Source organism: Eucalyptus grandis, chromosome 9 (assembly GCF_016545825.1).
Source record: "Eucalyptus grandis isolate ANBG69807.140 chromosome 9, ASM1654582v1, whole genome shotgun sequence".
NCBI lineage: Eukaryota > Viridiplantae > Streptophyta > Magnoliopsida > Myrtales > Myrtaceae > Eucalyptus > Eucalyptus grandis.
Window position 1 is genome coordinate 33,498,200 of NC_052620.1, and position 14,111 is coordinate 33,512,310.

Consider the following 14,111-nt stretch of genomic DNA (forward strand, 5'->3'; position numbering starts at 1 on the left):
ATCACTAATTAAACTATATACACTAACCTAACCACCTAATTGAACTAATTAAATTACTCTAACCAACCTAGCTACATCTAATCTAATTAAACTACCTAATTGAACTAACTAACCACCTAATTAGCCTATCTAATTAATCTAATTAGCTAACCAAGCTAAATAAATGCACTAATCTCACTTAGACTAATTTAAACCTCTCCTTTCGACCAAAAAAAAATCTAAACCTCTCATAAACATAATTAACCCCCTAAGCAAGGTTTAGAGAGTAAATTCACCATTTTAACAAGCTGATGAGTTCATGGTAACAGCGACGCGGAGGCGAACAAGACTTGGGCCTACGACGACACCCGAGGAGGCTTGGAAGGGCCTGAAAAAGACCCACGAAGCTTCAGCTCTAAGCTGGAACTTCGGTTCTGAGCTTGCTGAAGAAGCTGGACCAAAGGGAGCTGAGGGGCTTAGCTGGCGCAAGAACGGCAAGGCGGTACTAAATGGAGGCGACGACAGCTCGGGGACCAGCGAAGGCGGCCAGGGCGCAAACAACTGGCTTTAAAATAATGAAGGAAATAAGAAGTGCCTGAAGGAGCCTTCTTAGATAGGCGATCTAAGAGTCGATAGCCTAAGTGAGGCCTTCCAGATGCTGCGCTTAATAGGGGGTAATTGCTGAGATTATGAGAGCCTAGACCAAAAAGAAATTCCAGATAAAGAGCCAACCATGCTTGTAAAATTCAGAAAGGACCAGAGATGGTACCACTCATTTCAGCCTTCATTACTAGTGAAGCATGGGCAAATCCTCTATACAGAGAAGCTAAAGCTACTAAAGCAAGGGTAATGCGTTTACCCTATGCAAGGTTTGCAACCGATTGGAGATAATCCTTATTAATCTTAAGTGAGGGATAGTAGAACACATATCTTGATAGCCAGTATAATAGAAAAGTTATACGTTCCTTCTCGTCGATGGGACAAGTTGCCCTACCATGCCGCTCAAGGAACTTACTATAAGCAAGAACTCCATCTGAGCCTATAAAAGAAAAATCGACCACAAGCAACACTTCAAAAGAATAGCCAATCAGCTAAAAAAAACCTATTATAGTGTGCATATCTAGTAGAGTGATTGATAGTCATAGGTCCCCAAAGGAAAAAAGAAACAATTAGTGGAGGGGAACCATAAGCTTACTACGGACGCAATCAATCCCCAATTTATGTCATAAGAAGACATGCTAATTGCAAGTGTCTTCTCGATTCCAACACCTATCTAAAGGAGTTGTGTTGGTTTATCATCTTTTAGCCGAAGATACCATTTATGAAAATCCACTTCGAACGAGGGAAGCCCTTGAAATTTAGAAGAAGCCGAAGGCCAAATGTCTCGGAAGGAACGATGTTGAAAGGCCAAGGTCTTGTGCTCGGAAGGAAAGCATGCCTTGATTAGAGGTGGGACCTTGTTGTGGTCAATAAGGCTAGGACCCAAGAGGAAGCATCCAAAAATGCCTTCCATAAGGCTAGGACACTCTTTGGCATGTTCCTCATTTGGAGAGCAACCAAATTGTTGTGATAATTTGATGGGTCAAAGTTGCTTGCTTTCTTGGGTGCCATGGTGGATGATGAAGTAGAGATGAAAGAGAATCATTCGGAGAATCTAGAAATAGGGTAAGAAGACAAAATACAGTAATGGGATCCTTGAAAAGATACTAGTAAAAGACGACGCCTCAGGGAAGAAAAGGGAAATAGTTACTCAGAAACTAGAGGAGATGTGTTAAGATAATACAGGGAATGAAAATCCATATCAGGGAAATATGTCAGAAGACAGAAAGGCATGATCACCTTAGAAGGCTGCATGGAAATGAGGTATTTCTTTAAAAGAAATCAATTGAATTTATTTATTTTAAAAAGGGGTATATGTTGGCACCCAAATTTACCTCTGGAACCATGTACTAGTCAAGAGGGAGTACTAAGTGAAATGCCCCGTCTTGGTTCACGAAAATAAAGATAAACAGCTTTCGTGGAGGCTACTTAAGTCGAGTCTCGATGGAATTATAAAAGCCAACTCTAAAGTCGATGGCTAGGTAATTGATTGCCACGTGCCGGACTATGAGTATAGTACATCGGATTTGAAGATAAAGTGAAATTAGCATTAGAACTCAAGCAAGAATAACTGTTGCGATAAATGTGCATAAAAATAGGGAGCGGTTATTTGCTTGATGAGCAAGCCGCACAAGCATCGTCAACAGATTAAGAAGCAATTATTAAAGGATAGGCTTGTCAAAAAGAAATGGAAAATAGGGGGCATGTGAAGAGTAGTGCCCAAGGAAGGAAGAGCAACCGACTGAGGAACATCAGTCCACCCTATAAATATCGCAACCTTTCCATTGAAAAGCCCCCTGAAAAGTACATCAATTATCTTTACTTTATTGCACTTTAGCTGTAGTTTTCAAGATTCCCATCATTGATTAAATTACAGCGTGTATCTCTATCTAGTCTAGCATCGTCAATTAAATTTGAAATTGTACCACAAGCTTAGCGTTGTTAATTAAGTTCTGGTGTTGTGTTATCTATCCAAGAGTGTTGCTATTGATTAGATTCCATTTTCACGCCTAAAGCAAGCTATGTCGTAGATTGCATTTCAATATAGTTTGAGCTCGAAGGTTAGAATATCCAGTTACTAGTGTCCAAAACACATCATTGATTTGATTCTGGTGTGATTTGTGCTCGGCAATGGCTAGTCTTTGAGTCATCTAAGCATCGATTGTCAAGGGTTGTACATACAAGTTGAGAAAAAATTTCCATTGCATTTGATATTCTCTATCCAAGCTCAACATGGAACCCGAGTCTCCTATAATAAAATCAAAATGCAGCATTTGGTGAAAGATTTTCACGGGGATCAAAACCGGTGAAACATCATTATAAACAGAGTGCTGATGCCTACATTATTTGAGAGCGAAAGGAGAGAATATCTCGTGCAACAAAATGAATAGACGTCTCCTGTCAATCAACCATCATGGAAAGGATCAAGTTTTGGAACTCAAATTGCTAAAAAAATCGGATTTTAGGAGGTAGAACTGCTTTAGCAAAAGGCAGCGCTTTATGCACATGCATTAGACCCCATTTTCCCGAAAGTACTCACATGATGACAATATTTCTTAATAGAAAATCCATCAAATCGATATTGAGAATTAACTAGCTTTTGCACAATCCATGGTCTTGCGGTTTACAGCGGACTACAGGGATAAGGTTGAAGCGAGTCCTAGAATTCTTTTGCTTGAAGGCGAGGCATGTAGCATTTGCTTGGCACGGGGACGGCCATAACCGGGCGAGGTTTGGTATCTAGGCCTGTCTCGTGACTCTGGGCTTGACGAAGGCCAGCATGCTGCCCAGGGCATGCTCCGGGTCCAGTACCACCATCAGCTCCACCTTCGATTGCTAGGAGGCGATGAGGCACAATGGTGGCATCACCGAGCGGCTCTCGCTTTGTGATAGCCGGTCAAAGCTATCGCAGTGGTTGCGAGCAGGCACCACGTGAGGAAGAAACAAACAATCCCGATTCTCTCTCTCTCTCTCTCTCTCTCTCTCTCTCTCTGCACGAAGATTTAGCTCTCCGGTTATTGTAGATCTTTATGAAATGGACCGGACCTGTATGGTAATAGGAGCAGAGATGTGCATACCAAGGTCAAGGGTTGACATTACATCATATGATACAACAGTAGGCCGTGCCATGTCGCCCACAAATCTAAATTTCCTTTGTAACAATTTTTTTTTTTTTGGTCAACAAATTATTTCAATGTAATTATCTTTCCTTTAAGCAAAAAAAAAAAAAAATTGTCATAATTTAATCATATATCATGAAATTTATGATTCATCTTGCTCATAAATTTGATTTTCGTATGATAAATTCACAAATGGTACATTAATGCATTGATTTAAAAAAATAATAAAACTTCTATGCTTTAAAATGCTTAATATTTAAATGGAAAAAAAAAAATTCTATCGGACTACTAATGCCTCCAACCCGATCGGCAGTGGCAACGACAAAGACGCCCCGACTCATTTCTGCAAGTCCATCCCCTCTCCCTCCCTCGCCCATTTCGCTTTGCCATGACTAACGTTGAGCTTGAGCCCAATACATTTGGAGCTCATTTGTCATAACGAGACATTTGCATCTCCAATCTAAATAATCGTCACCGATCCACGCAAAATATCTCATCCATGTACACCAGCTCCACCTGGCGACAACCCATAGCTCTAAAATCACTCTGAGTCAATGCAATTTGGAACACGATATATGATCTACCGACACCTTTGGGGTAGGGACTTTAGCTTTCATGTTAATGAATCGAGTCTGCCTCAACCAATTGCAAGGAGTTCTTTTGCTTCGCCTGAGCTTGAAAATGAGAGAGCACTCAGAAAGTCGTGTCCGCTTTTGAATCCTGCGTATTAGCGGAGAATGAGACGGCCTGAGAGCCAAGTGTGTGGGCCACGGTTGCTTTAAATTTTAAAGTAGACTAGGCACGAATCTAAGAAGTTACTGGGAGTTCTTCACATGGAAATGGAACTTTATTACGATCTAATCACCTTTACGTTTTAATGGAAATGGAACTTTGTTATGATCTAATCACTTTTAAGTTTTCAAATTAAGTATGGAGAAGTGCATTAGAAATCCTACACTTTGTGTATGAAATGCAATCAGGTCTTTGACCTTTTAATTGGTCTAGTTAAGTCCTAAATCTATTTTAAAAGGGGCAATATAAAAAATGTTTATTCCATTAAGAATACCTAAAATTGATTACGTGACATCCTTAAATTACAATTTCAACAGAAAGTCTTGGGGCTTAATTGCCTTTTTCAATAAAGTTTTAGGACATAACTGAATTAATTGAAAATTTTAGGACTTGTCTGCATATTCTGGTAAAGATTTAGGATTTAAGGTGCAACGTACAATTTTCCTATATACATAAATTTGAAATGTGCATTATTGCCTTTTGTCACAACAAATACCTTTTGTGATTAATATATTTATATTCATATATCTTTTATGGTATGTTTGTTTCACGAAAAAATCGAGATTTGAGAAACATTTTTCGAAAAACGATTGGTTAATTAGTCAACGAAAAATATTTTCTTTATCGGCAACAACTTGTACTTAACTATTTTTGCGGGTGATGAAAATATTTTTTATTTATTCATTTTTTAAAACTATGCAAGTGATCGATTTTAAAAAAAATATTTTTGAATTTTGAGTTTTTCTTAAACGATAGAGATGATGGAGGGCGAGGGGTAGTTAGCTATTGATGTCATTTCCCCTCACGTCCTCATATTTATATCCCACACTTACACATTATGACATACTTAAACCGAAATTACCCTTGCTATTGATGAAAGTTCCAAATTGGGTTTGATAACACTGCTTTTGCTAACTGTAGACTGCTGAATTTATAAGGATGTTAGGTAGGGGTGTCAATGGTTCGGTTCAGTTCGTTTTTTTGAAAAACCAAACCGAATCGAACCGAATCGAATACGAACCGAACCGAAATTTCGGTTCGGTTTTTCGGTTTTCCAGTTTTCAGTTTTTAACCTTTGGTTTTCGGTTTTTTTTTTCTGTTAAACTCATATTTCTCCACTTTTATTTGTTGGTTCGGTTCAATTCGGTTAACCGATAAAAACCGAACCAAACCGAAAAAATCGAATTTTTCGGTTCGGTTCAGTTATTGACACCCCTATAGGAACTGCAAAACTGCAACTATGGTTGGGTTAGACTACAACCTTACAATCGGAGATTCTCATCCTCAAGTCTTTTGGTATCCTCACATACATTTTGGTAACTACTCTTATGTGAGGATATTTATGCATTAGAGTTAAAAGAGAGATTTGAGCACTATTTATAGAATTTTAAGCCACAAGTCCACTCATCACAAACCAAGCTTTACTCAGCCCATATTAGCCAACCGTATATTAGACTAATTAAGAATCTTTATTTATCACATTATTAAATCGATCCTGTAAAACGGTAAGAATCAATTTAAATTAATGTAGTCCTCATTAGTGAAAACTCTCTTATACGTTGAGCTATGACCACAACAAGAGAAAGAGATCACGTGAATTTCATAAAATTTGACAGTCCAAATTTAGTTTGGCATACATATTGCATTCACTAGATTAGATGATTTTTTTTTTTTTTTTTTTTTGGGGAGGGGGGAAGCGAGAGAGAGACCCACGTGAATTTCATAAAATTTGACGGTCCAAATTTAGTTTGGCATATATATTGCATTCACTAGATTCAATGTTTGTTTTTTTTTTTTGGATTGGAGGGGGGGATAGGTGAGTTTGTCAGTGTGTTCCGCCAAGAAAGCGAAAAATCTGTCACCAGAAATATACTGTGATTTTCTTTTTCTCTTCTGTGCTGATCATGGACAGGAAAATGTGTGGTTTTTAATTAACTAAATGAAACTAAAATGCGAATAGTAGAATGTAAAGTGCAGAACAGGAGTAACCGAAGGAAAATCAAGAGAGGTTTTATTAATACTTGTGCAATCCCTTCAACAAGACACAATGGGGCTCCCACTACAATTATTTACAAATAAATAGTTATACTCTACTAAACACGGTTGCTGCTGCACATCCTCCGAGATATTAGGCGTGTTTTTCGTGAAACATTCACTGCGCATAATGCGCGATATGCTCCGGCTAAAATCGGCACTCTCCTAATCCTCCAACACTTGGCAAAATTCTGAAATGATGACGCTTTTCCGTCGTCGACAGCTCTCTTCTCCCCCCTGCAAGACAATTTCCGAGTCAACCACCTTAACAGTGCTTTCTGCACATGCATTTGACCCTAATTTCCAAAAGCAATCACATGATGACAATGTCTCGCAATAGAAAATCGACCAAATCGATATTGAGAATTAACGAGCTCTTCCACAATCCATGGCCTTACGGTCTACGGCCGAGCACGGTAATAAACGTCCCTGGGAGGATGGGGGTTTTCTTGGGTAGGGCAGGGCGTGTAGCGCGGTTTGAGACGGCCACAACCGGCGTTGTTCGGATTCCTGGCCTCATTGACGGCGTCTCCATGTCCGACGGCCAGCATGCTGGCCAAGGCATCATGCTCCGGGTCCAGCGCCGCCATCAGCTCCACCTCTGTTTGCTGGTAGGCGATGAGGCACTCGCCTCCGCGGCACCCCTGCGGATTGGTGGAGTTGCCAGCTTCCAGAGTGGCTCTTACTCCGTGATGGCCGGTCAGAGCTGTCGCCGTGGTCACGAGCAGGCACCACGCGAGGAAGAAACGAGTCATAGCGACATTATTGAATTCCATGTACCCTCTCTCTCAATGAAGAGTTATGGATGACTGGCTCTCTGGTTACTGTCAATCTTTATTTATAGGACGCAATAGGAGGGACGTACAGACAAAGGCCATGGGTGACAGAGATGAGATTATATTGCATGATACTCCAACATCCCGTGTGATGTTGCGCTAAAATTTAAATTTCCCCCGTAACAATTTTTTTTTCCGCTTAACAATTTATTAGATGTAATTATCTTTCTTTTATATGAAAATTTTAGTCATAATTTAATGATGCATCATGAAAAATTATGTTTCATCGTACCATCCGCCAATAATATCGTAGAATTCCAATTTCTCATCATAAATTTGATTTTCGTATAATAAGCTCATAACTAGTACGTTAATGGATTAATTTGGAAAAAAAGAATAAAAATTTTCTATCAATTCATATTCTTTTTTTTCATATATAAAATGAATTTTTCTATGCTTTGAAATGCTTAAAAGGTAAGTTGAAAATCAAAAAGTGTTTTCAGTTTTAGATTTAGCAAGTAACAAACAAAGTAGGAAAAAAATAGGGGAAAAACTAAGTGATACAAAATCTTATGTTTATTTGGGAACAAAAGGAAAGAGATTTTTTTTTTTTTTTTTTTTTTACAAATTTTTTTTTTTGGTCGGTTTTTTTTTACAAATGACATTGGAAAATTTATGTGCGGGGAAGTTCTCACCACAACTGTAGGACTACTCACGCCAACAACCCCATCGTCGGCGACAACAAAGGCGCCCCGACTGATTGCGACAGGTCTGCTCCCTCTCCCTCCCTCTTCCCGCAAAGCATCTCATCCGTGTACATTAAATAAGACTCCACCCACATGACAACATTCCTGAGTCCTAGGATCACTCCAAGCTTATGCGATCTGGAACACGGTATATAATCTAATATATTCAAATGGAAGCGCTAACCACTGAGGTTTGCCCCAGTGACCACTTTTCCAACATGAAATGGGGAAATGGGAGGTTCGAATCCCCACATTCTCAGGAGGTTGGGGTGGGGACGATTTAATTTCAGGAGTGGGTTTCGACTCCCACGCCCTGCAAGAAAGCAGAGCAAAAGTCTGAAAGTCAAAGTTAGAAATAGAAAAGACAAAAAAAAAAAAAAATAGAAGCGCTGCTCCAGTCGACCGACACCTTTGGGAGTTGGGACTTGGCTTTCATGATTGATGAATCATGTCTGCTCCAGCCAATTGCAAAAAGTTGCTTTTGCTATGCGTGAGCTGAAAACAATAGCACTCAAAAGCCATATCCGTTCGCGAATCTCATGCATTAGCGGAGATGGCCTGAAGCCATTTGCTTGCTGGGGACAATTGTTTTGGACTTAAGCAAACTAGCGAAGAATCCTAAAACGTTCTTGCAAGTTCTCTAAATATGCATGTAGAAGTGTACTGAAAGGCTTAAATTTTGTTTACGAAATATAATCGAGTCCTAAATTTTTTAATCGATCCAGTTAAGTCCCAAATCTTTTTTAAGAAGTGTAGTCAAGTCCATTCGACAATGTCACAACCTACCTTTTCCGTCTGGAAGGAAAAAGACATCCTAGACGATGAGCTTAAGACTCTTGATTGGGCACGCACTCTCCCAAGCCTTTAACCCACACAACGTTAGAGTATTCGATATTAGATGAAAATAGCGTTGTGATGGTTTTTAAACGAGAGTCACCACTAATAGAGAGAGAGACGAGTGATTTAGTATATATATTAGGTTCATCGAATAATTTTTCGAGAGAGTATCTCGTACAACACAACAAACAAACAATAACATCGAAAAGAAGTAGCTACAAAGCCTCAAGTTGTGGCACAATTGTATTTTTGGGACGTACAACTACTTTCTTGCACATGCATTACACCCCAATTTCGAAAAGCAATCAGATGATGACAATACAATATCTCTGAAAAAAAAGATCCACCGGATGATATTGAGAATTTAACCAGCATTTCCACAGTCCATGGTCTCTCTGTCCACCATGATTAAAAGGGCTGTAGTGAGCGCCAAAAATTTTCCCGGGAATGCACGGTGTATAGCATCCTGGCCCTATACGGCCACAATTGGCGGGCTGGCGTCGAATCCCAAACCATTGGGAGACGGGTCTAAGGACTAGCAAGCTGCTGCCTAGGGCATGCTCCGGGTCCAGCACCGCCATCAGCTCCACCTCCGGTTGTCGGTAAGCGATGAGGTACTCGCCGTCATGGCACCACCGCAAAAAGGTGGTGTCGCCGGCTTTTGGAGTGGCTGCTGCTCCGTGGTAGCCGATCGGAGCTATAGCCGTGGTTGCAAGCAGGTACCACGCGAGGATGAAACAAAGGTCGACTTTCATGTACTCTATCTCTCTCTCTCAACAAAGAGTTATGGATGATTGGCATTATTATTATTGTAGACCTTTATCAAATGGATGGGACATGCACAGTATAGACAAAGGTCACGGGGTGACATTACATCATATAATGCTACAACAAGTCGTGCAATGATGTCGCGCAAAAATTTAAATTTCCATTGTAATGAATTTTTTATCGTTAGAATTTAATTATATATCGTGAAAATTACAATTTATCGTACCATTTGCCTATAATACTATAACATTCCGATTCCTCATCATAAATTTGATTTATGTATAATAAACTCATAAATGGTCCCTAATGGAGTAATTTGCACAATAAAACAATATTTAAAGTACACTTCTATGATTAAAAATACTTAAATGGTAAGTTGATTAATTTTTTTTTTTCAGTGAACAAGTAGTAAAACACAGAGAAAGAAAAGGAAAGAACTAAGCAATACAAAATTTCATGTTTGTTTGGAACAAAAGGAAAGAGAATCTTATTTCTTTTTGGTAAACATGTGGAAAAAAGTCAGTCTTGAGCAAGACCTAAAACTGCTAAGTCAAATCTTGCAGGAGTACCCTGCCTGTAAAACGCGACTTTAAAACGGACGAAACAGTCCACAAGTGGGGAGACTAAGGAGGAATTCTCAGGGTTACCTCCTGCGTCTATAAAACTGATCCTGGGTAAAGGCAGCTCTCGAGCCTTGAAAAAATATATCGGCTGGGTTAACACCCATAAGATTTTTCTACTTGGAAATTCGCACCACAACCATTGGACTACTAATGCTTTCAACCCCATCGTCGGCGACAGCAAAGACGCCCTGACTCGTTGCTATAGGTCCGCCCCCCTTAGTTCCACCATCTCTTACTCTCTCTGTCCTCTGTGCATCACTCAACTATGACCAACGTTGAGCTCAAGCGTAACAACTCATTTGTTGTGACGAGACATTCACATTTCCAATCTAACTGATGGTGGTGGTGGTGGTGAGGGGGTTGGGAAACTGTTGTTTTGGACTTAAGCAGGCTAGAAGTTCTTGGGAGTTCTACAAATAAGCTCGGAGAAGTACAACGAAAGTCCTAAATTTTTGGAAATAAGAATAGGAAGAATACTATAATTTTTGTGCGACGCTTATTTGATGGTTATGACTTCTGCGCTTACTTAAGTGCAATATCGAAGTAAAATCTATCATTTAACTGTCATTTCAATAAATCTTCCTATGTGGATTTTTTTAATTAATTTTCTATTCCAATATGAATTTATGATTTTTTCTTTTCTTTTCATTCTTTTTTTTTTTTTTGGTGCCGATGAGGGTCATCGGTGACCCTTGCTGACTAAGAAGGCCTTGCCCTTGATTGGTATGGCGGCAAAGGCCTTGGTCGACACCATCCTTGGCTGCAAGTGAGGGCTTTCGCGCCATGAAGGTCTCGCCCAGGGTCTTTGCAACCACATTGGCTGAGGTGAGGTGGCCTCGTCTAGGTGAGGCCTTCTCGGTGAGGGTTGCCAATGACCCTCGCCAACATTGAGAAAAAAAGGAAAAAAATAAAAGATAAAAAAAATTAATTAATAAATAAATAAATAAAATTGTCCATGTTAACGTTGGTGAAGCCACGTAGGACAATCGGTATCTATGTCGAATTCTCTAGCAAGGCAAATCGCCACTAACACTAAAGTGAGCAAAAAAAAAAAAAAGTTGTGGGGCTTAAATAAGCGCCATACGGAAGTTCTGTCATTCCTATTATTCTTATCCCTAAATTCTTTAGTTGGTCCAAGTAAGTCCTTAAATCATTTTTAAGACGTGCAATCAAAGTCCTTTCAAGGAACAATACCTAAAATTGCTTATGTGACATCCTTAAATTACAATTTCAAGATAAGTTTTAGAGTTTAATTACATTTTTCACTATAGTTAGTAAACTTAGTCGAATCAATTGAAAATTTTGGAACTCAATTGTATTTTTCAGTGAAAATTTAGGATCGATTATATTGGTTTAAGACCAGATTGCATGTCTTAAGTAAGGTTTAGGATTTAAGCTGCAGTTTTCCCAAATAAATACATTGAAAACGTGCTTTTCGTGACAAACATTTTCGTGATTATTATTTCGTAAATTCCTTGATCTTTTTATTTTTTCTTGAACGATAGGATGATGGAGCGCTAGGGCTAGTTAGCTATTGATCTCATTTCTCCTCGCCGTCCTCTGTTTATATCCTACGCATGCACGAACGCAGGCACAAGCAAGAGGCTCATCATCATCGCCGAGAGCTCCTCTGAACTAATTATTATCGATTCATGCCAAGCACTTCTTCATCCTTGTACATAGGATAACAACCGTCTTGAAAGAGACATTTCTGAGCCCCAAGATCACTTCGAGTTGATGCGATTTAAACACAATATACGATCCACTACGTTCAGATCGATCAACCTTGGGGGTTGGGACTTGGCTTTCATTTTGAAGAATCGTAAGAACGGGCCAAAACGAAAACATCCAAATTGCATAAAGTTGTTCGCTTTGTGTGAACTGAAAATGAGAGCACTGAAAACCGTGTCTGCTTGCGAATCTCCCGCATTTACTGAGATGGTTTGGAGCCATGTAGGTGGGGGACCGTTGTTTTGGACTTAAGCAGACCAGCACCAGGCACGAATCTAACAAGTTGTTGTGAGTTCTTCACATGGAAATGGAACGTTCATGTTTTCAAAATAAGTATGGAAAAGCGCATTGAAATTTCTAAACCTTATGTACAAAAAGTAATCGAGTCTTAAAATCTTTCAATCGATTCAATTAAATCATAAATCTTTTTAAATAAGTGCAATCAAAGTCCTTTCGATTAATAATACCTAAAAGTCCTAAATTTTTTGAAATAAGAATAGGAAGAATACTATAATTTTTGTGCGGCGCTTATTTGATGGTCATGACTTTTGCGCTTACTTAAGTGCAATATTGAAGTAAAATCTATCATTTAACTGTCATTTCAATAAATCTTCCTATGTTGATTTTTTTAATTAATTTTCTATTCCAATAAGAATTTATGATTTTTTTTTTTTCTTTTCATTCTTTTTTTTTTTTTTTTTTTTTTTGGTGCCGATGAGGGTCATCGGTGACCCTTGCCTACTAAGAAGGCCTTGCCCTTGATTGGTATGGTAGTGAAGGCCTTGGTCGACACCATCCTCGGCTGCAAGTGAGGGCTTTCGCGCCATGAAGGTCTCGCCCAGGGTCTTTGCCACCACATTGGCTGAGGGTGAGGTGGCCTCGTCTAGGTGAGGCCTTCTCGGTGAGGGGTGAGGGTGAGGGTTGCCAATGACCCTCGCCAACATTGAAAAAAAAAAGGAAAAAAAATTAATTAAGAAATAAATAATAAAAATTGTCCACAGTAATGTTGGTGAAGCCACGTAGGACAATCGGTGTCCATGTCGAATTCTCTAGCGAGGCAAATCGCCACTAACACTAAAGTGAGTGAAAAAAAAGTGGCGGCCCTTAAATAAGCGCCGTACGGAAGTTCTGTCATTCCTATTATTCTTATCCCTAAATTCTTTAATTGGTCCAAGTAAGTCCTTAAATCATTTTTAAGATGTGCAATCAAAGTCCTTTCAAGGAACAATACCTAAAATTGCTTATGTGACATCCTTAAATTACAATTTCAAGATAAGTTTTAGAGTTTAATTACTTTTTTCACTATAGTTAGTAAACTTAGTCGAATCAATTGAAAATTTTGGAACTCAATTGTATTTTTCAGTGAAAATTTAGGATCGATTATATTGGTTTAAGACCAGATTGCATGTCTTACGTAAGGTTTAGGATTTAAGCTGCAGTTTTCCCAAATAAATACATTGAAAACGTGCTTTTCGTGACAAACATTTTCGTGATTATTATTTCGTAAATTCATTGATCTTTTATTTTTTTCTTGAACGATAGGATGATGGAGCGCTAGGGCTAGTTAGCTATTGATCTCATTTCTCCTCGCCGTCCTCTGTTTATATCCTACGCATGCACGAACGCAGGCACAAGCAAGAGGCTCATCATCATCGCCGAGAGCTCCTCTGAACTAATTATTATCGATTCATGCCAAGCACTTCTTCATCCTTGTACATAGGATAACAACCGTCTTGAAAGAGACATTTCTGAGCCCCAAGATCACTTCGAGTTGATGCGATTTAAACACAATATACGATCCACTACGTTCAGATCGATCAACCTTGGGGGTTGGGACTTGGCTTTCATTTTGAAGAATCGTAAGAACGGGCCAAAATGAAAACATCCAAATTGCAGAAAGTTGTTCGTTTTGTGTGAACTGAAAACGAGAGCACTGAAAACCGTGTCTGCTTGTGAATCTCCCGCATTTACTGAGATGATTTGGAGCCATGTAGGTGGGGGACCGTTGTTTTGGACTTAAGCAGACCAGCACCGGGCACAAATCTAACAAGTTGTTGTGAGTTCTTCACATGGAAATGGAACGTTCATGTTTTCAAAATAAGTATG

General features: G+C 39.2%; 1 long non-coding RNA gene across 1 annotated transcript; it reads right to left on the reverse strand.

Moving 5' to 3' along the window:
* Positions 1–6,475: 6,475 nt before the first annotated feature.
* On the reverse strand, positions 6,476–7,348 carry LOC120288325. The gene is made up of 2 exons (XR_005546659.1): positions 6,923–7,348; positions 6,476–6,761 (listed from the first exon to the last, which is right to left on the reverse strand). It is a non-coding gene; the product is annotated as an uncharacterized LOC120288325 (long non-coding RNA).
* Positions 7,349–14,111: the final 6,763 nt, after the last annotated feature.